General features: G+C 51.0%; 1 protein-coding gene and 1 long non-coding RNA gene across 2 annotated transcripts in view; both read left to right on the top strand.

Moving 5' to 3' along the window:
* LOC138985629 (uncharacterized) overlaps positions 1–19,800 on the top strand; it is a 30,137-nt gene extending 10,337 nt beyond the window's left edge. Inside the window, exons 2-3 of the long non-coding RNA XR_011462680.1 lie at positions 18,551–18,640; positions 19,416–19,800. This is a non-coding gene — a long non-coding RNA (uncharacterized lncRNA). The remainder of the gene's footprint in view (positions 1–18,550; positions 18,641–19,415) is intronic.
* Positions 1–27,601, top strand: part of AUTS2 (activator of transcription and developmental regulator AUTS2) — a 1,212,191-nt gene that overhangs the window by 1,022,808 nt on the left and 161,782 nt on the right.

Below are 27,601 nucleotides of genomic sequence, written 5' to 3' on the forward strand. Positions count from 1 at the left end.
AATCCTTTGGGCAAAAATCCGCTGATGGGAGCCTGTGGAGGAAACAGACCTGGTGGAGGTGTCTGGTGTGGAGGACATGGAGCAGTGAGGTGGAAAACACTGAGGTGCCAGGCGTTGAAAAAGCCAAATCTAGACAAGACGCAAGACAGCTCAAGGCAGAGGCGATGTGAGAGGGAGAGCCCAGGGCACTGTGGGAGGTGACGCCCAGGAAATGGTGACTGTCTAGAAGCACAATTACCTGGTTTCCTTGACACTGTGCCATCCCCGGGCCGTCTCCTCCGGACCTCTCCTACAGTCTGGAGACGCAGCAGTGATGTTCTACCCTGCCAGTGAGATGGAGATGGACTTGACACATGGTGTCAAGTTTATGTGGGGCTTCCTGGGTGGTGCTGGTGGTAAAGAACCCCTTTGCCAATGCAGGAGACATAAGAGATTGGGATTCGATCCCTGGGTCAGGCAGATCTCCCGGAAGAGATCGAGGCAACCCACTCCAGTATTCTTGCCTGGAGAATCCCATGGACAGAGGAGCCTGGCAGGCTACAGTGCATGGGGTGGCAAAGAGTCACATGTGATTGAAGAGACTTAGCATGCAAGCACACACATCAAGCTTGTGTGAGGATGTATACAATTGTTCTTTCACAAGATCTGTTAATTGCTTCACCAGATATTTACATTTAGCGGGGGAAAAGAAAGTATCTAAAGTAAAGTTGCTTATGTGTTGTAGAAAGAAATTTGTAGGAGGTCTTCTGTCTGTATTCACTTAAAGTTGGCTAATTGCTTTCAGGAAGGAATTCCACACGTGAAATGTTGGTGGTCAGTGTGTTATGCTAAGAAATGGAAAACCTTTTTTTAACGTTCTTTTTTAAATATTCTTTTCATTATGCGTTGTTGTAGGATATTGAAATCCGTTTTCCACGCTATAGTAGGACCTTGTTGTTTATCCATTCTATACATAGAAACACTTTTATGTTTACAAACAGTTACATGACTTTCCCTGAAGACTTGAGTAAGACTGCTCGCACCCCCAGCACAGCTTACAAGGCTGCCTCACTCGCCGACCTTCCTTGGCGACTCAGCGCTCTCTGTCTTGTGTTAGTTATTCTGTAACAGTTCGACATACAGAAACTGCTGTCCTCTTGTTTCCTCTGGGAGGCTGTAAAATGCTGCCTCCCACAGCATGGAAATGATACTCTGAGTCTATGGTGTCTATGTGGAAGATCACACTCCATTTTCTAGTTCCTTACTGGGCAGACTTTTTCAGCGGGAACCCCCTTGGGAAAATTACAGGTCAACAAGAAGCAGCCCCCACAAGGGATACCGTGAGGAAAGGAAGAAGCATCTCAGGGCGTCCCTGCCCCACACCGCGGGTTGCGAGGGGGCTTGGGGAACTGAGGTGTGGGTCCCCAGGATAACTACTAGACAGTTCCCTGGTACATTGTTAGTGGCAAAGAATGCTAGTTGCCTTCTAATTTGCGTCCTCCCCTTCTTCCTCTGTAGTAAAAAACTATTGATTTTTAATTGAACAAATGGGCCAACTAAATAGAATAAAGACTAACCTTCAATGGCCTGCCTTGCAGCAAGACGCTGTTCTAGAACTCAGTTCTGGCTAATGGGTGTTAATGAATTGGTGAAGCGCTGCTTGTAGAGAGTGTCCTTAAAGGGCCAGGAGCGGGCCCATCTAGAATGTGGCCGCAGTCATGGTCCTGGGCGAGGATGTGTTTTTGGGGAATGGAAAGCAATAAAGGCAGATACATCCACATATGTAGGAAGACCTGACGTCCCTGACATTAGAGAGTGCCACTCCAGCCCTAGGCTGCCTGTCTTGGGACTTGTACTTTGAGAGAATAAACTCTTGTTTAAACCACTGTTATTTTGTCTGTCGCTGGCCACCAAAGTGCATCCTAACTGACCTAGCAAGCACATGCCTTTAAGAGGAGCCATCATTGCCTGTCCTAAGTCTCTAGCCCTTGGAAGTCATTTCTTATATCCAGCCTTTTTGTTACAGTTACACCATCACAGTGGATAACTGGAGTGTGGAAAGGTTCTAGACGACAGAGGAATAAAATCTCAGACTCACTGGCTAGAATGTGCTCTCAAACAGCATTTACCAAAATGCTACTCACAGCCTTGTGCGTAATAAAATAATCACTATTAATTAGTCTGTCATGTGGGCAGTCAAACCATACTCACATAGTCACTTCTGGGCTGTCCTGAGCATCACATTTATTGAAGCAGTAGTATTTTCCTCAAAAGGACCCTTAGAAGTAGGCTTTCTTTCAGTATTTCCCCAAGTATACAGATAATATTAACAAATTGTGAGCTCTCTGAAGTAGATATGTATGTGTGTATGTATATGTATATACATTTACATATGTATGTATTGGCTGTTATGCTTAAAGGAGCAAGAGACGTCTGTCCTGTTACAAGGGGACAGATGACCCCAGGCTATCAGCCACTAACAGAGATTTGTACTTTGGGGGAAATGGAAAAAGCACCCCAGGCTTCTTAATTCTACACCGAGTACAGAAGAAGAACATTCCTGTGTTTGAAACATCTCCACATCATAATCGATCATGCTGTTGTTTAATATAATTATTTTTTCAGTTGATATGAAATGTTCCTCCAAGGAGCTGCTGTGAAGAGAGCTGTTGGGACCTCCCTTGTGGTCCAAGGGTTAAGACCCCTCCTTCCAGTGCTGAGGTGCAGGTTCGATCCTGGTCGGGGAGCTGAGATCCCTCATGCCTCGCAGCCCAAAAACCAAAACCTAAAACAGGAGCAATATTGCAACAAAATCAATAAAGGCTTTAAAAATGATCCACATCTATCTATCTATCTATAAAAAGGCTGGCTGCTGCATCTGACACGTGAAGCTGTGGTTGCTCAGACCCATGGCCCAAAAAGAGGCAGGTCAGCCTGCTCCCCAGCAAAATGGGGTTCTGAATGGAAAAATCAGCTCTCCTAACAGTCTTCAAGTCAGAGCATTTTACCATTGGGTGTAACTCGTGGACATGATCTGGTCTTGGCCCTTGAAGTTGGGGAAACTCAGGCCCGGGGAATCTGATACGACCTTCCCCAGGCCACACGGGCCTAGGGCAGCCCGACCTGGAGCCCAGACCTCAGAGCTCCCCGCCTATTGTCCTTGTCATCATACAACCCCTTCCATCTCCAGGACTAGCAAGTAATCAAGTTTGGCAACGTGCCCACCTTCTTTTTTGTTTGAGTGCTTGAAAGAAAAAAAAAGATGAAATGGTGTCATAAGTGGGTCAGGATGTATTTCTTCTCCCTTACCTTGTTATTTTTATTTGGTAGCAGAGGGTATATCCCCCAGACTAAAAACTAAAGGAACAGATTGCTCAGCCCCTCATGACTCTGCCCTGGTGGTGGATCATTAATGGTGTAGAAAATGAGGGCCATGTTAGGCAGTCCTGGGTGGGGTGCATGCCTCTTTAAGAGATTTATGTGGAGGTCTGAACTGGGGAGACGGCGCAGTGGTACATCATCATGCAGGCGACATCAGAGACTTTCTTCTTCGCTTGGGTGCATTATCATAAAAAGTGATTTAGACTGGAGCTGATTGATGCAAATGGCCCTATGTTCTTTCCTATCATTAGCGGCCTCTTTCAGTGGCCAGAGGCAGTGATTAAAGCTGTCATTTGGAGCTGCTCATTAAAGACAAGCCTCAGAATAACAAGAGAAAGAGAGGTTGGAGAGGCATATATATACATATAGATGTATGCATGTATATGTGTGTGCATGTTTTTTTTTCCTGCCTTAAACGTGCGTCATCTCTTTCCAGATTGAACCACTGAAATCAAGGCTGTAGAGATATTTCCACCGAGAATATAGAATGCTCTTTTGCAAGTAATATTAGATTTTCGGGAGTGTCACAGTAGATTCTGATGACAGCTTGCCTACATATTATGAAAGGAGATGAGGAGGGTATTGTGTTAGGTGTGTTTTGTGAGAGACTGACCCTGGTGAGAACTCATTAAGCCTCCCTCCTCCCAGGCTGGGGACTTCAGAGGCGGGCCACGGGAGAGCAGAGGGGAGGGCCGCCGGGGGTGGTTGGCCTCGGTAAGTCCCACTGTGACAGTGGTGACCCCCGGGATGGAGCGGAGGGGTCAGCCGGGAGGTGGCTGTTTGCTGAGTCCAGAGGATGGAGTGCCTGGGTGTCAGTCCCAGAGAGGCCGGCACCCACAGGCCCCCAAACAGGAGAGGAAGGGCAGGCGGGGAACAAGGCAGAGATCCGTCCGTGCGGGGAGGAAGATTGATCTCAGGGGCACGCTCTCTGGCTCCTCGGAGGGGTCCTGTCCTGTGCGTTCACATCCAGGGATGTGCTCGCTTCAGGTTGGGATTCATGCGGTGCCAACAGGTGACAAAAATTTCCTCAGAGGCATTTTGCCCTGGCTCCAAATGAGCAATGTTATATTAAATACCTAACATGATGGCAAGGGTGTTGGGTGGCAAGTTGAATATGGGAACTGGGACCGTGGAAGTGAAACCAGCCAAGGGCCACCCTTGATCTTGAAGTAAACCATTTCAGGGTCAGAGACACGACCAGCCTGAAAGGCCTGCACATCTTTCCTGGCCAATGGATGCTTTCTCCAGCACTCCTCAGAAATCCCTCTAGGAGAAAAAATAGTAAGAAATTGTCAATTTAATTTCTCAGTCTAATGATCTGGTCTTATACATAAAAATTTAAATTACTTTTCTTTCCATGAAAGTGGAGACCAACATCAGTTCTGCCACCACCACGGTCTCCATGACAACTCCTGAGCGGTGGTGGCTCGTGTCAGCCTCACAGTCACAGGTCCTTGAAATGAAGCACAGGGAAGTTTGAGTTTCTGCTGTGTCATTGGTGAACCCCACGGGCTCCCATGGTGGAGCTCAGTGGAGGGCTGGGGGCTTCTTTGGGTGTGGACAGCAGAGATGGGGATGGGCAGGAAGGAAGCATCCCCTGAGACTCCAGGCGAGGATTGGGCTAGGCTGCAGACAGCGCTGCCTTGTCAGGGTCCAAGCCAGCTTGTTGGCCTGGAAGGTATGGCCTTTGTCCTCCTTTCTGCCGCACACCCCCGCTCCGGCGTTGGCCTCCTTAGCCGGGTCTGGCGCATCCAGGCCTATTAGTGCTGATGCTGGGCTGTGATGTTCCTCTCCTCGGGGAGCCGGCAGCAGAACTGAACAAAGTCCCTGGTAATCTGTGCTTACAGCCTCCCCCTGGGGAGCAAGCCCAGCCAGCTGGCATCTCATGCTGAGCACTCTCACTTCCCCTGGCAGCCCGGCGGCCTGGCAGGGGCCCAGAGGCCAGCCGGCTGCAGGGCCAGCCCGCACCGGCACCCCAGGCCACCCAGCCCCCGATCACATGCACTTGAGCGCCACCTTGCAGGCTGGCTACTGGCTGAACTCACAGCCCAGACATGGCAGCCCATCTGCCTGGGCCTTTCCAGGCTGCCCGCGTGGCTCTCGAGAAATGAAAAACGTGAGTGCTGGATGGGGAACTGCTGGCTGGCCGGCTGCACAGGAGAGTCCTCTAGAACCCTTCCCCTCTTGTCGGTTTTCCCAGGCTCCAGGTCGGTGACACAAGGAGATGTCCTTGTGAGTTCAGGCCCCTGTAGGTGGAAAGTCGTACCCCCCACCTTGGATGACAGGGTGGGCGGCAGGGATGAGAGCGTGTGGATGTGTGTACATGTTAGAAAATGTGTGTGCTCACTCAGTCATGTCTGACTCTTTGTGACCCTCATGGATTGTAGTCCGCCAGGCTCCTCTGTCCATGGGATTTCCCTGGCAAGAATACTGGAGTGGGTTGCCATTTCCTTCTCTGGGGGATCTTCCTGACCCGGGGATGGAACTCACATCTCCTGTGTCTTCTGCATTGGCAGGTGGATTCTTTACCTCTGGGCCACCGGGGAAGCCCCCTAGAGAATAAATACCTGGAGAGAAAAAAATAAATGGGCAAAAACCTCTTTGGATCTCAGACTTGATGGCTTTCCTACCCAGGCACACCTTCCCAGCACATTCACTGCCAGATGTAACTTTGGTTGAAGTCAGAATTCCCTCCAGTGCACCTGCAGCCAGAGAGCCAGGATTCTGAGGGCCCCCTCAGGGAAGCAGTTCCTTCAGGCACTGCCCCACTCACTAAAGTGCCAGAGATTCTAGAGTTTTCTCATTGATACGGCTTAGGAATTGTTAGGATTTCCCTGCCTAGCCTGCCAAAAGTGTGCCCTGCAAGGTTTGTGGCTTTTTTAGGAGGATCGTGCAAAAAGCATCTAGTCTACTTAGAAGCCTTTCAGACACTGTGTGGCCCCCAAGTGGCAGAGGTCAGCTAGGCTGTTTTAACCAGGTATACAGCCTGTCTTGCTAAGACTGGGGACAAGGCCTAAAGGCAGTGTGTTCTGTCCTTCAAGTTTTATTTTACCAGAAGGTATTCGATGGAGGGATCATTAAACTCAAAAAGAAAAAAGACCTGAGTGAAATGGCTTCTGTCCATCTTCAAGCTTTTCCCTGTTTGCTCACCTGAGTCCACTGAGAAGTGCAAACAGCAAGAGTGCTCATGGCTGCCCTTCAGCAGGTGCGCTCTGTGCCAGACGCTGTGCCGAACTCTTGACGCCATGTCTCGTGTCATCTGAAGGCGGGGTTGGAGGGAACAGCCTCAGCCCCAGGCAGGTGAGGACACTTGGCTCAGAGTCCCCTCAGCATCACGTAACTACCTCACAGAGGAGCCAGGACCTAACTCGGGTGCCAGCCTGAAGGCCACTCTCTCACCCATGACTGACGGGTGAGGTACCGTTTGGCTCTGATAAGTATCCGACAGGGCCTTGTGGCTGCCCAGGGGCACCATGTGGGCTCAGTGGAGGTGTGAAGCTCCTCTTGCTTCACATCTTGCATTTGTAGTGTGATGAGCTGACGACCCGAGGCTCCCCAAAGGCAAGCCCAGGTCTGCTCCCGCATCCCGTGGAGCCCCCTGTGTCTTGCATGACGCCTTGCACATTGGTCTGCTCAGTACATCGTTACCACGCGAAAAAGTGAACAAGCAAGTGGTCAAGGTTAAAGTCACAAGTCTTTAAGTAAATATGCTCGCTGAACCCAAAGATATTTTCCTCGCAGAAGGGGGTAAAATGAAATTTTTTTTTTTTTTGAGATTGGAGAAACTTGATTGTGTTTTTAGGTTGAGTTGGAATTATTGGAGAGGGAATAAGGGATTACTGATGGAACAAGGTCCCCAAGGAGGTCTTAAGGGACAGAATTAAGAACAGAGGAGAATTTTTAGTAGCAGAAGGAGGACACTTGCTCCTTAGAGACCAGAGGTGAAAAGGAGAAAGAAGGATCCAGTCAGTAGTCCTGGCCTTTGTGTTGCTTAGAAGTGCATTTAGCTGCAAGTAATAGGAAGCTTGACCAGCAGCATCTGAAACAACTTAGGATTTCTTTTTCTCACCTTGTTTAAAAAAAAAAGAACTACAGCTAGGCTAAGGCCGTCATTGGTCCCATGGCTCAGCGTACGGACCAACACCTTCGAGACTTTCTCTGCCTTTCCCTCCTGGCTTCACTCCGGCTGTTGTAACTCCTGGCATTACATCTGCATTCAAGGAAGAGTCTTTGTTACCCTTGTTTTTTAATCTGCAAAGGAGGAACATCCCTGCCAACTTCTTCTTTGATCTCTCTTGTGGTGAAATCAACTTTCGCAGAAATTTATGTACTGTTCTTTGCTTTCTCCTGTCTCCACACCCACCATCAGAGGGAATTTAACCCTAATGCATAACAGAGAATTTACTTTTCATGTAAAAGCGGCTATTGATGCCCAGTATCTCCATTTTAAATGCTTGTGTTTCTGCTTCAGATCTCCGGGAAATTTATCCCGACAACTTGGAAAATGGGCAAACAAACCAAAGCCAAAATAACTCCATGTAAGGGTTATGAAGAACCTTCAAAGGAAGCTCTGAGATAAGAGAGTGGGCATCCTTTCCTGCCTCTTAAAGCAGGCTTTGAGCACCTACCAGCACTCCGATTGCTGGTTCCAGTTCCATCCTTACAGGCCGAGAGAACAAGGCATTAACTAGTCTAGCAGGGACCGGGGATGGGCCCAGGAGGCCTCAGGAGAAGCCAGGCCGTTGCCCAGGTTTTTCTGTCTCTCTGGGCAAGTCGCCTTGCCTCAAGGGAGCTGCAGAGGGAGTGGGGCTGGCAGGTCTCGGAGGACCCTCTCAGCTCCTGACTTCCTCTCTAACCTTCTGTGATTTCAGAGGCCCCGAGGGACCACAGAGGTGGCCCTGGCCCCACTCCATCAGCATCTGCCTCAAGGGGTCAGCCTCCTGGGTTGTACCAAGCATCTCGGTTTGTTCCTTCATTCTCCCCTGACCCTCATTAACCAAGAGGAGAAACTAATTCCAAAAAGGCCTGTTTGCCCCATATTGTCTGTTTCATATCCGCAGAGCACGCTGTGCCCTATTCAGAATTAAACTGTGATCACTAAACTCATCTCCTCTGTGTCAGGGGCCTTATTCAAAACCTGCTTTCCCAGCAAAGCAGGGCCAGTGGATTAGTATCCACCCCCCCACCCCCACCCCGCCCCATGCTCGGTGGAGTGGTTCTCATCTTTAATTCTCATTTTTAATGCCTTTGGCAAGGGACAGAGACAGGAAGAGAGAAGGGAAGACAGGGAGAGAGAGAGCAAGGGAAAAAAAGAAAGAAAGAAAAACACAAAAGACGAACAAGAGTGGAAGGAAGGCACAGTTAACCGCAGCGCATTTTGTTAGAACACCGGCACTGCCTTTATCAGGATCACCAGAGGGAGAGCGGGGTTTGATCCTGTTCTCCGCTGGGAACCGAAAAGGCTTTATTGTACCGTTTCTAACGTCTCACAGTTAAGATCAGAACAATGCGCCCTATGTGTGTCGTACACACCGTGTGTGTGTGTGTGTGTGTGTGTGTGTGTGTGTGTGTGCGCCTAAGGACAGACTTCTGTTTGGGACCCGCCCTGTTTTCAAAGCACGGCTGATCCGGTGGACCTGAGGCTTTCTTCTAAAGGCCAGATGCAGAAAACACCAGGCTCTCTATGGGTCTCCCTTTCTAGCAGACTTTTTTTTTTTTTCCCTCCCTTGCCCTGACTTGGATCAGCAGGATTCACTCCTGTCAAACAAATTACAGCATCTATGAAATGGGGATATAGACATGTGTGACTTGATCCGTTTTAATAGGGACCCTGTGGGAGTTTCCTCCCGGCCCCACTGAGCTTTGTGTTCTTTCTGGAACGGCTGGAGGACGCTGTGGGCTTTAACCCTTCGCGGACAGCGGGTTGCCAGCCTCCCATGTGTGCGTTGCTGCCTTTTTCTCCCCAGCCATTGTCTGGGGAGTGCATGCAGCCTGGCATCCACTTCATGCTTATTATCTCACAGGAGATGAGCTCACCCCAGGAGGAGGGGGAGAGAGCTGTGTTTTGAACCAGATCTTTTGATTTCCTATCTTTCCTCTTCCCTCTAAAATAATTAGAAGTGCTGGTCAAGGTAAAGGGTAAAAAAAAAAAAGGAGCAGCCAAGAGGGGGAAAATAAAAATAATAATGTGTAATCCTGGCATTTTGTTTTTAAGAGGCTATTGTCCTGGCTGCTGTTTGACCCTTATGGAATCATTAGCCTTTGAGTAGAGGCAGGCGGGCAGTTGGCGAGGGGGCCTCCTGTTTGGAGAAAATGACTCTGAGCAAGTAGAAGAGGGAATTCGCCGATGTCCTGTTTTATGACTTTCTCCCCTTCCCCAACTCAGGTTGCTCATGGAGGCGTCTCCTGTGCTTCCTTAGAGGTGGGCTCGCCCCCAGGGCCCACTGACCCTGTGGGGTACTTGGGTCCCAGCTGCAGAGCTGGAGGGCAGGAGGGACTCTGAAGACAGTGGCAGAGGCCGCCGCACAGCGCCGTCCCCACCTGGCGCCTCCACCCCGCCAGCCTCTCAGCAGGGGCCCCGTCACCTGCTCTCGTGGACAGGAGCGCCTGGGCCAAGGGCAGGAACGTGGCCTCCTTTAAGCGCTTTCTCCTCTGAGCACATGGCGCTGGTGTGCCTCAGTTTACGGAAGAGACACTCCTGGGAAATGGCCCAGAGAATAGGGCCACTGGCAGATGGAGTCCTGTATCCCATAGATGCACATTGTTTGTTGTTCAGTCGCTAAGTTGTGTCCGACTCTTTGCAACCCTATGAACTGCAGCACGCCAGGCTTCCCTGTCCTTCACTATCTCTTGGAGTTTGCTCAGACTCGTGTCCATTGAGTCGGTGATGCCGTCCAACCATCTCAACCTCTGTCGCCCCCTTCTCCTGCCCTCAATCTTTCCCAGCATCAGGGTCTTTTCCAGTGAGTCAGCTGTTCGCAGCAGGTGGCCAAAGGATTGGACCTTTGAAGTCAGCATCAGCCCTTCCAATGAATATTTGAGGTTGATTTCCTTTAGGATTGACTGATTTGATCTCCTTGCAGTCCAAGGGCCTCTCGAGGGTCTTCTCCAGCACCACAGTTCAGAACCATCAGTTCTTCAGCCCTCAGCCTTTATGGTTTAGAGTTGGTCAAAGTGAAGCCGAAAGCGTAACAACACCTCTCTACTAACTGGTCTGGGAACCTGAGCTCACTTTCCTACAAAGTGAGACGTCCTTCCACATCGCACAGCCCCACCCCTGACTTCCCTGCTCAGGAAACCCATTGCCTGAGACACACTTTCTGTGGTCAAGGCCCTGGGCTCTTGCAGGGCTGGACATGCCTTGGCTGCTTCCCTGTGATGGTCCTGAATCTTGACCCCCCGAGGCCCCCAGGTCAGTGTGCCATGACTTCACAAGGCTTTGCCACCCTTTTCATTCATTCCATTTCAGCTCCAGGCACAGCTTCTAGGAGCCTTCTGATAGCACATCTGTCTCCAATTTCCCTTTAGGGAGAAGAACTCCGCTGGGCTCCATTGCCTCATGCTTGCTGGCTAGCACTGCTTTGCGGCCTCTGTTGTTTTTGTTCTTTGCTGCTCATCCTTTCCAGCACTGGGCAAAGAGGCAGTGAGGGAAAGGGTGAAAGCTTGCCCGCAGGGTGGCCTCTGCAGTACCCAGGTGCCTGACGTCTGGGAGTTCTCCTTTCTCCCATGTCTCAGGCGTTTGGTCACCGCAGAACGATCATCTCAAAGGGGAGGTGACTTGCCACCCGCCCGCTCTGAAAACTGAGCCCAGTTCTTTCCAAGTTATACCCATCAATTTTCTCTTCATTTGCAGGTTTCTCCAGATTAACCCAAAGTGTAACCCAAAGGACAGCCCTTGCCTTCCTCAAAAATTATAGTCCCATTAGTTTTTCTAAGTTTGTTGTCTTGCATCAGATTTGGTTTTCAGAAAAGAGGGGCAATAATATCCCTCATGGAGGGATATTATTAGGCTGAGAACCTTAGTCTGCAAAAATGTTTAGCTGCGATTCTGTTTAGACAGATGCTGTTGTCTGAACTAGATCAGAGCAACAGCAGAGGTTACTGAAGAAGGTCTAGCACTCACCGCGGCAGACGAGGCAGACAGCTTCAGAGACTTGCTGAGTGTTGCCTGATGCTGAGGCCGACTTGAAAGTGAAAGTGTTAGTCACTCAGTCGTGTCCGACTCTTTGCTATCCCACGTACCGTAGCCCACCAGGCTTCTCTGTCCATGGCAGGGTCCTCCTGCCAACTCCCAGCCTTCCTTGGAATCACAGCTCCCTCCAGTTCTGTCACCCAGCTTCTCTTCTGTAATCCCTTCATTCACTCTTGCCAAGAATGTTCTTCAGTAATCCAGAGTCATATTGGTTATTACATATGAGATTCTCCAGGCAAGAATAGTGGAATGGGTAGCCATTCCCTTCTTCAGGGGATCTTTCCAACCCAGGGATCGAACCCAGTTCTCTGCATTGCAGGCAGATATTCTTTTCTGTTTGAGCTACCTCGAGCGTAGGCTTTTTAAAGATGTGTTCATACTGAGTTCTTCAGGCTAACCTTGGAGTAGAGGCATCCAGGCAACTTCATTTCTCTGTGGTGTCTCACGAAATCCCTTTTCTCTGAGCTCTTGTTAAGTTCATCTTTGGCCTGTATTGCCCCGGGCCCCAAGGGGCTGCCATAGGCCTCTGTTCCTCAATTCTCACCCCATCCCGCCACGGGACCTGGGCTTCTTTGGGTTAGTGCCTGGGTGTTTGTTGGGCAGCACCTCTTGCCAAGCAGAACATGGTGTTCAGCCAGATCCCATAGTGCTCGTCGTCCCCACGGCTACAGCTCAGGCCCGGGTCCTCCTGCCCTCCCGCTAACTCCCAGCCTTCCTTGGAATCACAGCTCCCTCCAGTTCCATCACCCGGCTTCTCTTCTGTAATCCCTTCGTTCACTCTTGCCAAGAATGTTCTTCAGTAATCCAGAGTCATATTGGTTATTATATATGAGACTAGAAAAAGGTTTATAATGTTTTTCCCCCTGAAGTCAGCTTTAACGCATTATGACAAAACTTAACTCACATTTCTAAACATCTTGTGTAGCGGTCGTGCTCTTTCAACATATGGAAAAATGGATCCAGAGCCGTTGGCAGCTTTCACGCGTCTTTCTTTGGCCTTTCTCTTTGCGGACTGAAGTCAGCTAAGGGCCAGACTTCACTAGAATCATTGGCCATGGATACTCTTGTGAAGGCTGAGTTTTATTAGCTCTCCAGGAGTCAGGGGGAGGCCAAAACGACCTCCAGACATGGCAGATCTTAATCGCGAGTGTTGAAAACAGAGATGTGTTTTATTCTTGACCACTAAGGTGGGAGTTAATTACCACATGCGGATGAACTCTCTGGTGCCCTCCTGCCTCGGCAATTAGGAAGGGAGCTTGTGTGCCTGGCGGGGCTTTACGACTGGGGATTATATGGGAATTAGGAGTGACTGTGGGAGGCATTTGGGCCCCACAGTTACCCAACACCAGAATGGCCCAACCTCCGGTTCGTCAAAACCTCAACTGTTGTGTTTGGCAAACGTTCTCCAAAGTGTGTTTGGTCAGTCCTAAATAGTTTCATTGAGCAGACCAGTTTACTCAAGTGCCTGGGAGAAGTCTTTGGTTTCTGACTTCTCCTATGAGGCTCTCAAGAGCGTCCCTGAGATTTATCTATGACCACGGTGGGGTATGAGCAATGCCTCTTAGGAAACTTTGCAAACCAATTCCGAGATGTGGATCTTTAGGGTTGCTCTGTCTAGTCCGTGGCCACTAGTCATGTGTGGCTATTTAAGTTAAATTAATTAACATTAAATAAACAGTTCAGTTCAGTCACTCAGTCATGTGTGACTCTTTGTGACCCCATGGACTATACCACGCCAGGCTTGCCTGTTCATCACCAACTCCCAGAGCTTGTTCAGACTCATGTCCGTTGAGTCGGTGATGCCATCCAACCATCTCATCCTCTGTCATCCCCTTCTCCTCCTGCCTTCAGTCTTTCCCAGCATCAGGGTCTTTTCCAATGAGTCAGTACTTGGCATCAGATGGCCAAAGTATTGGAGTTTCAGCTTCACCATCCTTCCAGTGAATATTCAAGACTGATGTCCTTTAGGATGGACTGGTTGGATCTCCTTGCTGTCCAAGGGACTCTCAAGAATCTTCTCCATCACCACAGTTTAAAAGCATCAATTCTTCGGCACTCAGCTTTCTTTACAGCCCAACTCTCACATCCTGTAATCACATGATTACAGGAAAGAACATTAAATAAAATCTAAACATCAGTTACTCAGTGAGGTAGCTCCTGATAGCCACAGGTGACTAGTGGCTGCTATATCAGACAGTGCAGATACGACTGTTTTCTTTATTTTTTGCTGCACCGAGCCTTCATGGCTCTGCATGGGCATTCTCTAGTTGCAGCAAGCAGGGGCCACTCTTCTTTGCGGTGTGCAGGCTTCCCATTGCAGCGGCTTCTCTCGTTGCGGAGCACAGACTCAAGACTTGCAGGCTTTCAGTAGCTGCAGCACATGGGCTCAGTAGTTACCGTTTGCAGGCTCAGTTGCTCTACATGTGGAATCTTCCCAGACCAGGAATTGAACCCATGTCTCCTGCCTTGGTGGCGGATTCTTATCCACTGTGCCACCTGGGACCATTTTCATCATCACGGGTAATTCTTTTGACCATCAGCATTCTAAAGTCTCAGCGTGTCAACTGTGCAGGCGTCAGTGGACCCAGAGCCATTCACAGAGGCACCTGGAGGCTTTCCTGAAGGACCTTCATCGCTGGTCTCCATGGGGAGAAGGAGGAGGGCTGGCCGGGCTTTCAGCGTTGCCTCTGCTCAGGACGTCATCTGTCCCGGGCATCTGGAGCGTGAGGGTCAGCAGCGTCTGAGCACTGTCCGGGGTGCCCCTTGCAGGGTTCTCTCCAGCGCTTCCTGAAGTCAGCGGGAGAGAAGTTCTGTTCGTGACAGGTCAGCGGAGGGCTCTGCTCCCTCCCCCAGGTGGTCCCCAGGAAAGCACAGGCTTAGAGGACAGTAGCTTATCTTCCTTAGTTGAATTATCTTTGATAGATCCTACTTTAATGTTTATCCCTTGGACTTACTGATACTTTTCAAAAGCCAAGGTGGTGATAACATGTGTCTGCTATGAAGACAGTGACCATCCATGCAAGGTGTTGTGGACCAGTCAGGATGTTAGCGTCTCTCTGGGAGAACTGTAGAGTTCTCTCCCACTGGGGAGTACAGATTACCTGATCCTGCCTTCCCCTTCTGCCCCATCTTCTGGAAAGGCCAGAGTTAAATTCGGTGCTTGGTCTCGTGGTTCTGTGTTTTTTTGTTTTTTTTTTAGCCTTTTTAAAAATTGGAGTATAAGAGGAATGGCAACCCACTCCAGGATTCTTGCCTGGAGAGTTCCATGGACAAGAGGAGCCTGGTGGGCTATAATCCATGGGGTGGCAAAGAGTCCAGACAGGACTGAGCGCCTAACACTTTGCCTTCATAATTGCTTAACGACGCTGTGTTAGTTTCTGCCGTACAATGTGAATCAGCTATATGTATACATATGTCCCCTCCCTCCTGAGCCTCCCTCCCACTCCATCCCACGCTTCTGGGTCATCACAGAGCAGCGAGCAGAGCTCCCTGCGCTGCACAGCAGCTCCCCACTAATTCTCGGTTTTACACTCGGAAACGTATATATGTCGATGCTTCCCCTCCCCTTACCCCGCATCCACAGTGTCTGTTCTCTCCCTCTGCATTTCTGTTCCTGCCCTGCAAATAGGTTTTGATTTGTCTTCCTTAATCAGATTTTGACTTTCTGTTTCAATTTTAATACCTTTATGTGTATCTGTTCATTTTAGTTCTCCTTAAACTTTTTCCTGAAGGAGGTGGGGTGTAAACAAATGAATGCAGATTCTCTCACCTGGTCCTCACGCTTGGTATTTCTGGTTTTAAGGTGCTCCTTGTGCCAGCCGCAGCCCCAGCCCTGTCCTCCGTGTCAGGAGGGCCCCTCCTGACAATCTCGTTTTTCTGTGTAGCACACTGCCGAGCACATGCTGACACGAGTGATGACATGCAGCAGAGAAATACTGTGCCAGGCGTGGGAAGACGTCACACACAAAACTGAGGAAGGAGGGTCACCTCTCAAATTTAGTCAGATGACAAAAGGCAGCACTGGCCTCCCTGGGGTGGAGAGATAGGAAGGAATTTGAATAATTATCATCATTATCATCACCACATTCATTAAACCCCATCTGCACATGGCACTGTGCAAGTCCCTACAGGTTATTTCTCTGCCAGTGAGAGAGAATGTGGCCCAGCGGGGAGGATAAGCTAAGCCGTAGCTCTCCTCTGCTCACCGGCTTCCTTCCCAGGCTGTTTCTGACCCTCCACGTGGAAGGATTTACCACTAAAGTTAAGCACATGACCGGCTATGCTCTTGAAACATAGATCTCTGTGGCCCTTGACTTTTAAGTTTCTTTCACATCCGAGGACCCTGGACTTTCCCTTTATAGCCTTAACTACAATGGCAGTTGGGGACTTCAATGCATGATGCATTAGAGCCTCTGTTCCACCAGGCCAGGGGGTCATCTCCATCTCCTGCACCCCGTATCTGTGGAACTCACCATCGTGTGTTGCACGTCATACGTGTTTGAAACACACGTATGTCAGTAGATAGAAGGAATGAATGAATGAGTATCCAGTGTGACTTGAGAGTTACTTCCTGACTTATAGCTGTTAATGTCACTCTTTCCTCCACCAATCCAACATCTTGAGTTTCACAGACTTCTTGGCCATCACAGATCCGCCGTGGAGGGACAGCCTTACACACTTGTCACTGGTACATGACAGGCTGGTGAATGCTCTTTTGCTGTCAAGTTTCATTGTGGTTTGATCTAAAATATTGCAAGCTCCTTGAGGATAAGGACTAAGTCTTACTCTTGTGTATTTCCTGTGAGTGTTTTGTATCAAACACTCACAAAGCATTTGCGACTGAATGGTGGGGGGTGGCGTGCAAAGTCGCCACGGCCCTCTGCCCAGACACTCAACAACGGGTGCTCACTCATGCTGAGAAAGTGACTCAGATAGGCCGTGTATAGTATTGACTGAAGATAGGTGGGTAACTGTGAGCAGATCCAAATTTGTGCGTAAAAATATATTTTAAATGGGAGATTTAGATTAATATGGGATTGGTTAGGTCATTGTTTTTCAACTCTAAAATCATCTGGAGAGCTTCTTAAAGGTATTGATGACTCTGTGCGACCCCATGGACCCCTCTGTCCATGGGATTCTCCAAGGCAAGAATACTGGAGTGGTTTGCCATTCCTTTCTCCAGGGGATCTTCCCGACCCAGGGATCAAACCCAGGTTTCTTAAGTCTCCTGCATTGGCAGGTGGGTTCTTCACCACTGGCGCCCCCTGGGAAGCCCATTGATGACTGGATTCCACCATGTAAAAAAGTAATCTCTGGGGCTAGGTACCAAGCAGCAACGAAATACATTTTTTAAAATACTTCAAATTTTTTAAACCTATTTTATTATTTTAAATATTTCTTTATTTATGTGGCTGCATCAGATCTTGGTTGCAACACATGGTATTTTCACTGTGGTGTGTGGGCTTCTCTAGTTGTGGAGAGTGGGTTTAGTTGCCCCATGGCATGTGGGATGTTAGTTCCTTGACCAGGAATCAAACCCACATCTCCTGCATCGCACGGTGGATTCTTAACCCCTGAAGCACCAGGAAAGTCCCACTTTTGATATTTTTTAATGTGCAAAGCTAGCTGAGAACTACTGAGCTAGGCTTCCGATGTGGGTTAGTACTGGCTCATTATCCCATCCCTGCCAACAGCCAATCGCAGTGTGCTTTGGTAACTGCTCTGGTTGAGAGAGAGTGGAGTTGGCACCCTGTGGTGTAGCATTGGCTCCCGTTCTACCACTTCCCCATCCCATTCCAAGTACAGCATGTAGCCTCAATGCCTAGCCTTAGCAGGGATCGCATAAGGCAAAGGTTGCTTTCATCTCAGGCTTGCCTATCCAGTCATTAGATATGTATTTAGCATCTACTGTGTACTCAGTGGAAGAAAAGACAGCTCATTTCTGCACTGTGCAGTCAGGGTGGGGTAAGAACAGTCAGGATGTTATGGGAGCTTCTGAGGAAGGGTCCCAAGTCCTGCCTGACGTCATCAGAAGAGGCTGTCTGGAGGAAATGATGACAGAGCTGAGTTCTGAAAGTTGCAGAGACATTTGCAAGGGTGCTTTCTCCCTTGCCCTTTGCCTGGCCGAGGGAAGAGAGGGGGGCACGGGGTGGAAGGGGGAGAAGGCAGCACGCTGACCTAACCATGCGCGGTCATGGCGTTGGAGCGTCGGGGAGCACAGGGCACGAGGGTGGGGAGCCGTACACTGGGAGTTGCGGGTTGGATGGGGCAGCATCAAGAGGCAGCTTGAAGAGTTAGGCTGAGGCCAGGTCACAGACCTACTCCTCATGTTCCAGGTCAGGGCAGATTGACCAAGAAGCTGTGGAAGCTCAAGCTGGAAGACCTCTCACTGTCCAGGCCCCTTCTGAGCCCCTGCAGGGCCTCCAGCAGTGTCTTCATGTGGCTTTGTTACTTTTTGTTCCTATATATCAGTTCAGTTTAGTCGCTCAGTTGTGTCCGACTCTTTGCAACCCCATGAATCGCAGCACACCAGGCCTCCCTGTCCATCACCAACTCCCGGAGTTCACTCAGACTCATGTCCATCGAGTCGGTCATGCCATGCAGCCATCTCATCCTCTGTTGTCCCCTTCTCCTCCTGCCCCCAATCCCTCCCAGCATCAGGGTCTTTTCCAGTGAGTCAACTCTTTGCATGAGGTGGCCAAAGTATTAGAGTTTTAGCTTTAGCATCAGTCCTTCCAGTGAACACCCAGGACTGATCTCCTTTATTTATTTATTTATTTAATTTTGTTTTATTTAACTTTACAATATTGTATTGGTTTTGCCATATATCAATATGAATCTGCCACAGGTATACATGTGTTCCCCATCCTGAACCCTCCTCCCTCCCCATACCATTCCTCTGGGTCATCCCAGTGCACCAGCCCCAAGCATCCAGTATCATGCATCGAACCTGGACTGGCGACTCGTTTCATATATGATATTATACCTGATCTCCTTTAGAATGGACTGGTTGGATCTCCTTGCAGTCCAAGGGACCCTCAAGAGTCTTCTCCAACACCACAGTTCAAAAGCATCAATTCTTCATATATGGTAAATCTTTATAATAATTTTATATCTTGCATTAAATTTGTATCTGATCTGGGCACCCCACATTATATAAGCTTGGAGCCCTGCAAAACTGGACCTGAAGCTTAAGGAACTTCGGGTTTTCCTGAAACTTACAGGAGTTGTGGATGCAGTGGGCTGCCATGAGTTTTAACTGGGATTATAATCTCCCCACTGGGACACTGTGAAAGAGTATACTATTCCTAGTTATCGCCACTCCCCCCCCACCCCCCTGCCCAGGAGATAATTCATTCACCAGAATTTTCCCAGGCAAAACGAGTATATGGAAACTCTCATCTCTGCCCACTCAGTCACCTTGAGAAGCGGTTAGCAGAGGTCAGGCTGGAGCAGGAGACGGGTTAAGAAGCCAGGACAGCCAGGTGAGGTGATGGGGTCTGAGCTAAGACGTGGCTAAGAAGGTGGACACAAGGACCTTCAGGATGGACGGCAGGGATGAAGGAAGAGGAGGGGTCGAGGCACAAAGGTTGCCTGGGGTGCACAAGGAGGCAGGTGTTGGGGGCGGGCAGTGATGCCATTTGGATGCAAGGGAATGCCAGCGGGAGAGCCACAGAGGAAGGAAGCGGTTCTCTGACAGCCCAGGTTCCAGTGGCAACTCACGTCTGTGCTGAGGGAGTCAGGTTGGCTGGGCTCCCATAGATATCACCCCTTGCCAACATCAGAGAAGGAAACACCCCGAAGAAGAGGTCGGGCTGCAGGGTGCATGGCTCAGTGCAAAAACCACCTCTCTTTTAAAACACAGCTAGAAGCCTGCCCTGCCTTCCTCGGAGCAGCCAAAGCGTCCATGTGGCCTCTCGCCATCCCCTCTGTAGTCTGAGCAGAAATAGCACCTCCTGCATCATGGCGGCTGGTGGCTGCTGGGGCTCCCTGGGCCCCCCCGAGCCCTGACCTAGGAACTGACCCCCGATTCCCTTGAAGCTAATTTTCATCAGCACCAGCTTCTCGGTCTCATCAGCCCCGTCAAACTCCACATGGGCTAAGGGTTCTTTTGTTTGTTTGTTTCTTAAGCTCTCAGTCTGTACTTTGGGCAGGAAATGGTCCTTTAGCCCCTGCTCCCATACTTAAATAAAAATGCTCTCCTGTTCTCCATGATATATTTGCTTATTGGATTTGTTTAATGAAATATGGATTTATCCCATAAATATTGGAGTTGGTGTAGTCCATATTTCAATTAATGGATCATTTATGTGTCATGCTAACTTTGTAATTACTGAAATGTAGAAATATAGTGGATTGAAATGAGTCTCTGGTCTTCTTGGCATTCCTGCCCCCCATCCAACCATGTCTGAAGAGCTTGGATCCGTGAACAGGAAGGATTGATATGAAGCGGCGGTGGGGGTGGGGGGTGCAGTTCAAAGGGGCACAGGACTGAGAAAAGCCAGCCCCATGCACTTGGCGTGGAGATCTGTGCTGTGCGCGTGCTCTGGGGTCCCTTAAACAGCCCCGGCCACTGTCCTCAGAGGGGCGGTGAGCTGGGCTCTGGCCGGGTGCCTGGTCATCAGTCTGCTGAGCGACCCGCAGCTCCATCTTCATCTCAGTTGTAAAGCACAGCCTCTTCCCCTCTTTGCCAAATCTTGGTCCTAAAGGGCCCTGAATATACAGAAATACAGATTTCTCACTACACCCTCCTTCCGGGAATCCACTGGAAACCCTCAAGCAGGCCTGTGAGGTGGAAGAGGAGTAAATGCCCGACTCCATCCCTGCGAACTGGGCCTATCGCTTTAACTGGCTCCTTCCTCAGCCAGTGGGTGCCGCCCTGAGGACACCCTGGTGAACACCTCTCTCTCTCTCTCTTTCCCCCACCCCCACTGTGTCTCTCTTTCTCTCCTGCTCTCTCCCGCCTGCCGTTTGCTGACCAGAAAAATCTGGCTGGAGAGGCCCATGCCGCGAGCACGTCACATCCATCATTCTATCAGAATACATCCAAGGGTGGGGATGCATTGTTCTCGGAACGGGCTGAGCCGGAGCCGGAGCAGAAATCCTGAAGTCAGCCGTGCCTTTGAGCCGCCTCTAACAGCGCCCTTTGGAGACCCATTTCATACAAAATTTGAAGCCTGTGTTTATTGCCCATTAAAGCAACCTTTATTTTATGGCAAATGTTGCAGTAATTGCCTTTTACGAAGAGCACTTTGTAACACACATGCACAGTTGAAAGAAAACCACTCTGGTATTGTCTATCGGGACTTAATGGCGCAATTAATTTTACTCCATCTGTTCCTGAGACTTTAAAGGAAAATGGATTTTTTTTTTGAGCGCACTTTAATGAAGAAGATAAAGCGGCCCGGCTGGTGTCCCACAGGCTCGGCGCAGTAAGTTCAGATTATTGCTCAGTCTGTCAGAATGGGCTGCTTCCCTCAGCAGCAGCCACAGCCAGCAACGCGCTCTGGCCCCTCGCCGCGCCATTCCTGATGACAAACTGCCAGCCGGCTCCCACAAAAGCACGATTAAAATGTCAGCACAGGATGACGAAGGGGCCAAGAGGGTCCTCGGAGACAAACTGTGTTCAGTATGAGTTAATACTTTACAGCAGGGCTGGGCCGGCTGGCTGCTGGCTGCTGGCGGCCCGGCCTCGGGAGCGCCCTCCGCCTCCCACAGCCCCAGGGAGGCCCAGCCCCTGCAGGGACCCTCGGATCAGGGCGCTCGGAGGCCCTTGGTTGGGGGGGACCCCGGGAGAGGGGATGGCGCAAACTTGGGATGTGGGATGCACAACGCCGTGCCAGCCCTGCCCCGGTGCCTCGGGTTCTGTCCCCGATGTCCACTGGGGACCGTCTCGGGGACCACGAGGGCGGCTGTGAAAACGCTCCCCATAAAGAAGGGCTCATGCAGAAAGATCTCACCCCTGCTTCTTCATCCAGTGTCCTGAGCCTCGGCCTCTGCACACAGGGCGGGGCCGCAGCGAGGGTTCAGCAGCACTGTGTCTTTTCATCAGCCTGACAGCTGGCTGAGTGACAGCATCTGCTCAACCCCTGGACCCGGGGCGGCTAACTTGCCTGGGGGCGGGGCACGCTCGTCTCCCTGGCTCAGGTCCCCCGCATCCCCTGGTTCGGGGGCGTCCATGCGGGTGAGTGCCTGGGAGTGAGGCGGTGATGAAAAGGACAAGGAGATTTGCATCCCTGGCCTCCTGCGGAGACCCGATCTGCCATCCTAGTGGGCAGCAGGTGCGCGCGCCTGCCGTTGTCCCTAATGGTTATTACCAGTGATAAGCAGGACAAATGGGAGGTCATCTCTCCTGCCGGCAGGTCAGGGGGGCTGGATTTAGAGCCCCCAGGAGACGAGGAAATTAGATGGTCGGTGTCCGCAGTGGGGGCTGTCACCAACTCTGGGCTCCAGTGATACTGGAAAGGGAGGGGGTGGTGGGAGTCTAGGCAAATGTGATTCATACCATCTCGTCATGCTTGGGCACCGTCAAGAGACCCACTGTCGGACGTTCTCAGGGCGGGCACCAGCAGGGGAACGGGGGCCGGCAGGGGGTCCCAGTGTGGGGCAGCCACGGGATTTGGTTTCCTCTTGGTCCATAGGATGGGCCGAGATTTCACAAAAGAGAGAAGAGGGAAGCCTGCTGGTTTCTAATCAGCCCCTGGGCCTGTGTCCATTCCCACTGGTGCCCAGTGGAGGCGCGCTTCCTAGCTTCCTGAGCCTGCTCTCTGCCCTCCTCAGACCCTTCCCGCCCTCTCCCCCAGGCTTGCTCTGAGACCGCTGCTGTCCGCACGTCTGCCTACCACTGAGCAAAGTCAAGTGCACTGGTCCCCCTCGATCTGAGGTTCTGACTCTCTCCTGCCCTCTTCCCACATCTAGCATGTTCCCCTCCCTCCTGGCTTGTCTCCCCCTCCCTTCGTCCCCTTCCCATTCCATCCATCATCCCTCTTCTCTCCTAAGAGTGCTCTCTAAATCCTATTGCCTTTTTATGTCTCTCTCGGGTTCTTCCTTCTGCCCTCTCCCAGAGCAGTTTTCCTGTGTTTTGAGCATCTAACGGCTCACACCAGTAATAGCCTCATAATAGCCACAATTGGCTTTTACGGAGCAAGCAGCCTTCTGGGCTACCAAGGACGCACGGCCCCGTCGGTGACCCCAGACACACCTCCTTCGAGCAGAAGTGTCCCCCTGCCCCTGCCGACAGCTTTGCCACGAGCCAGGCCACACATTCAGCCTTCTGCGTTTGTTTTATGATGTGAGCCAAGGGCAGTAGAGAAAGCCATGTGTCTTGAGAGAGAAGAATCGGTATTGGAGGATAATGGAAACTCGCGTGGGGTGAGGGCTTCAGGGACAGCCTCCCTCCCCCATGGGTGGGTGGTGAGAAACAGTAGTCCGGGAACCTGGGTGGGGGGCGTACAGTGAGACACATCCCGTGTGGAGGTGCTGGGGGATTTGATGCAGAAGAGAGAGGCATAGGGGAAACCCCCCAGCTCCCCCACTGGCTGCTCTGGAAGACTATCCCAGCCTGGCTCTCCCACCCACCCATTCCTTCAGCAGGTGTCAACTAAGCTGCTTGAGGTCAAGGGAGGCCAAAGACATGTGGGAACAGAGGCTGTACCCAATCCATGATGGGCCGTCAGCCTACAATGTTTAAGGGCTTGCTGTAAAGGATATTTTGAGGACATCTGGGGAGATTTGAATGCGGACCACGTGTATGATAATGTATCAATTGAAGTTTCTGGTGTGGCACTGTTCTTATTCTTCAGTTCAATTTAGTCGCTCAGTCGTGTCCTTCTCTTTGCGTACCCTGTGGACTCCAGGCTTCCTTGTGCATCACCAACTCCCGAACCTCACTCAAACTCCTGTCTATTGAGTCGGTAATGCCATCCAGCCATCTCATCCTCTGTCGTCCCCTTCTCCTTCTGCCTTCAATCTTTCCCAGCATCAGGATCTTTTCTAATAAGTCAGTTTTTCACATCAGGTGGCCAAAGTATTGGAGCTTCAGCATCAGTTCTTCCAAGGAATATTCAGGGTTAATTTCCTTTAGGATTGACTGGTTTGATCTCCTTGCAGTCCAGGGGACTCTCAAGAGTCTTCCCCAACACCACAATTCAAAAGCATCAATTCTTCTGTTCATTAAGCATCAATTTTTACAGTTCTTATTATTAGGCAATACTTTTTTTCCTTAATTTAAAATTGGTTTACCAAAAAGAAATACATGTGTGTTTGTGTAGTTATATAGTGTATACATATGTATTCGGTTCGGTTCGGTTCAGTCGCTCAGTTGTGTCGGACTCTTTGCAACCCCGTGAATCACAGCACACCAGGGCCCCCTGTCCTGGAGTTCACTCAGACTCATGTCCATCGAGTCAGTGATGCCATCCAGCCATCTCATCCTCTGTCGTCCCCTTCTCCTCCTGCCCCCAATCCCTCCCAGCATATGCACTCACAAATAGATATACACACATACTTAAATACACACATGTATATATTGCACACACTACATAAAAACACACGACACGTACATATACATATATATATATATTATACACACATGCACACGCACGCACACACGCGCACACACACACACACAGGCTTCCCTGGTGGCTCAGGCGGTATAGAGTCTGCCTGCAATGCAGGAGACCTGGGTTCGATCCCTGGGTTGGGAAGACCCCCTGGAGAAGGGAATGGCAATCCCACCCAGTATTCTTGCCTGGAGAATCCCATGGACAGAGAGCGGAGCCTCATGGGTATCATCCGTGGGGTTGCAAAGAGTCAGACACAACTGAATGACTAACACACACATAGGCACACACACAGATACACACACATGGAGAAATAAAATGTGGCAAAGTGTTAATGAGGATTGAATCTAGGTGAAGGTTGATGAATGTTCACTATAGTTTTACTAGTTCTGTGTAGACTTTGAAATTTTTTTCAAAGGAAAATATATGGGAAAAACATTTACAAAGCATGTGCTAGATGCCAGGGTTATTCTAGGCACCACATGTATCATCAGTGCCCAAAACAGGCATGGGGTCCTGTCCTCCTAAAGCCACCTTCTCATGGTAGGAGAGACAGGGAGCCCTGTCGGCAGGGGAGCATGGTCGGAGATGGGGAGGGGAGACGGGGGCCCTGGTGGGGAGGGTGCTGTTTTCACTGGAAGGTCTGAGTAGACCCCCTGAGAAGGGGACATGTGCGCCAGGCAGAGGGACAGCTGACCACGGTCCTGAGGTCACTGTCTGTCCACTCAGCCCCTGAGTGGGTATTTAGTCCAGTGTGGAGTGTCCCGTGAACCCCACTCCCCACAGCCCCACCCCCCCACACCTCACTTGCTGTGTGCTGAGGGTGTAAGGCCAGGCCTGTGATGGTCCTGTGATCTGTGGAGAATCAGCGTTTCAGAGCCAGCTGGCGGCCTGGCCCCGGCAGCCTTGCCATCCAGTGCGCCATTCGGTCCACACACACGGTCATTCCTGCTGCCGTGTCCAGTGGGGTAACCGCAGTAAAGGGGAAGGGCACTGGGCCAGGAGTAAGACCGTGTGGGTTTGGGCCCATCGCCCCATCTCATTCAGTTTCATGACCTTAGCCAGTCACTGGGCTTTCCCGAGCCTCAGTCTTCTTCTGTGAGATGGGGGTAAGTACAACTTCTTTCCAAAGTGGTCAAGAGGATAGTGAGGTAAGCGTGTGTGCAGGCAGGTGGTGACCCGCATGTCACAGAAGCGCGGTTTGCTCCCTGGACTCTCCAGCTCTCGGGGCAGCTTGGCGCCGTGGCTCCGGTCAGCCGGCGTGGCGGCCGGTGGCCACTCTCCTGCTGCCTGTCGCCGCACCCTCAGTTGGGTCCCTGAACTTCACACCCTTCCCTCCACGTCTATGGTGGGGGCGGGTTAGGAGGGTGTGGCCTCTGCAGTCTCACCCAGCTCTAAGAAAGCGATCCCAAGATGGAGAGTGTGGGGCACCTTATGAATTCCACTTCCCAGAGACGTGGGCAGTGCCCTGGCAGCTTTCGCGCCATGTGAGAGGTTGGCTTCTGCTGGTGCTCACCAGACACTGCAGACCAGGAGGCTGTGCGACCGCGAGGACACGGCCCTTTCCAAGATCGTGGCAGTTCTGATGCGCCTCTCCTGTGTCCATCCGACCTGTGGCTGACTTCTCAGCTGCTGGTGAGGCCTTCTGAGCACCATGAAGGCAGAGGGTTTCATGGGGATCGAGCTTCTTAAGAAATGTGCTATTTTCAGAGAAGATGGCTTATCTCTGCACACCCGAGGGCCACAGGGAGGGACCAGCCCAGCTCCTACCTGAGCCGGTGTCGGCAGCCTTCAGACCATTTCATCTCAGAAGGCCTGTGCTCTGCCAAAGCCCTCCTGGGGCACGTTGGCAAGGCACACACAGGGACGGACATGAAACTGGCCTTAGAAGTTCCAAGCCAGGTCTTTCTCCTCCTCGGAGCATCCTGAGCTGGGGCCTGGATGCAGGAGAAGGGCCAGAGTGAGCCCTCTCTGCGGACACATCCCTACACGCTTGGGAGAGGAGGATGGGAGGAGCGCTGTCCTCCTTTGACGTGCTCTCGGAGGACTCTGATTAGCAAATATTTCTGAATCGTCTGGAAAGGGTGACTTAGGTTCTTTCAGAGTTGGTTGTAATTTTCCTGCCTGAAATGACTTAAGGACAGAAGAGCTTGTCCAACTCCCAGGTGGCTCCAGGCCCAAGAGGGACCCCAGGAGAGACCTCTGAGTGGATAGAAGGGCAGAGCACCCAGGCGCTTTTCAGCCAATTAGTCTGGGGACGCCTTCCAGGAAGCAGAGCGGGAAAGGCCGAACTGGCTCCGTGCGGGTGTTTGCCCCTGGACTGGAGTCCGGCTGGCTGCTCCCTGTGGGAATGGCACTGGGGCCCTGGCAGCTGCCAGCAGGAAGGAGTGACTTGGCCCAGCAGACTGAGGTCGGTTATGTCCCTGCGGGGCCTCAGGCTCTGGAGGAAGAGCCCAGGCACTGAGCTGTGTCCTGGCTGGTGGTCAGCGGCGTCCTGGAGGGGAGGGGTGAGGCCCTGGCACAAGGAGGCGGCTGGCAGGGAACGGGAGGGCAGCTCCGCCTCCTCCCACGTACTCTGAGGTGGTGTGTGGTCAGAATGGTCCCACGCCAGCAGCAGGGACTTCACCTGGGAACTCGCTCCAATGGGGATTCTCAGGCCCCCACCCCAGGCCTGTTGAGTCAGACACAGCGGGTGGGGGCCCAGGGATCTGATTTTCCTGTGCCCTGCAGGCCAGGCTGCTGTGTCATGGGACCCATGGCTCGGAGCAGTACTTCCCGTGATGGTGGTGGAGATGCCACACGTCCACCAGCGGCCGGATGCACCCTGCCAGCCAGGTGAGGTGGAGGCTGGTGGCCTCGGGAAACCTGTGTTCAAGTCCTCCTCTTCCATGGACCTCAAGCAGAGCCTTGGAAAAGCACAGACTTCTTTGGAGCCAATCTCTTTGTCTATAAAATGGAAATAATCATGCCGCCTCTCTGTGGTTTTCATGGGGACGAAGTGAAATTGACGTCTGCACACGTACTTTGTTAACCTACAGTGTTCTGTACAGAAGGTGGGCTCCTTGTTTTCATTTCGGAAAGATGATAGCTTACCTTTACCGAGCACCTACCATTTTGCAGACAGCTGTGAGTGATCGCCATGCTATTATGCATTATTCTACTATCCCAGTTTACTACTAGACAAAGCTGAGAGTTTAAGTAACTTGGCAGAGCAGGGCATTAAACCCAGTTCAGCTTGATTCCATACTGGCTTTGAAGTTTCATTGGGAGGCTGTGTGTTTTTGTTTCTGCTTTTAATATTTACTTGGCTATATTGGGTCTTTGGAGAAGGCAATGGCACCCCACTCCAGTACTCTTGCCTGGAAAATCCCATGGGCAGAGGAGCCTGGTGGGCTGCAGTCCATGGAGTCGCTAAGAGTCGGACACGACTGAGTGACTTCACGTTCACTTTTCACTTTCATGCGCTGGAGAAGGAAATGGCAACCCACTC

Source organism: Bos mutus, chromosome 25 (assembly GCF_027580195.1).
Source record: "Bos mutus isolate GX-2022 chromosome 25, NWIPB_WYAK_1.1, whole genome shotgun sequence".
NCBI lineage: Eukaryota > Metazoa > Chordata > Mammalia > Artiodactyla > Bovidae > Bos > Bos mutus.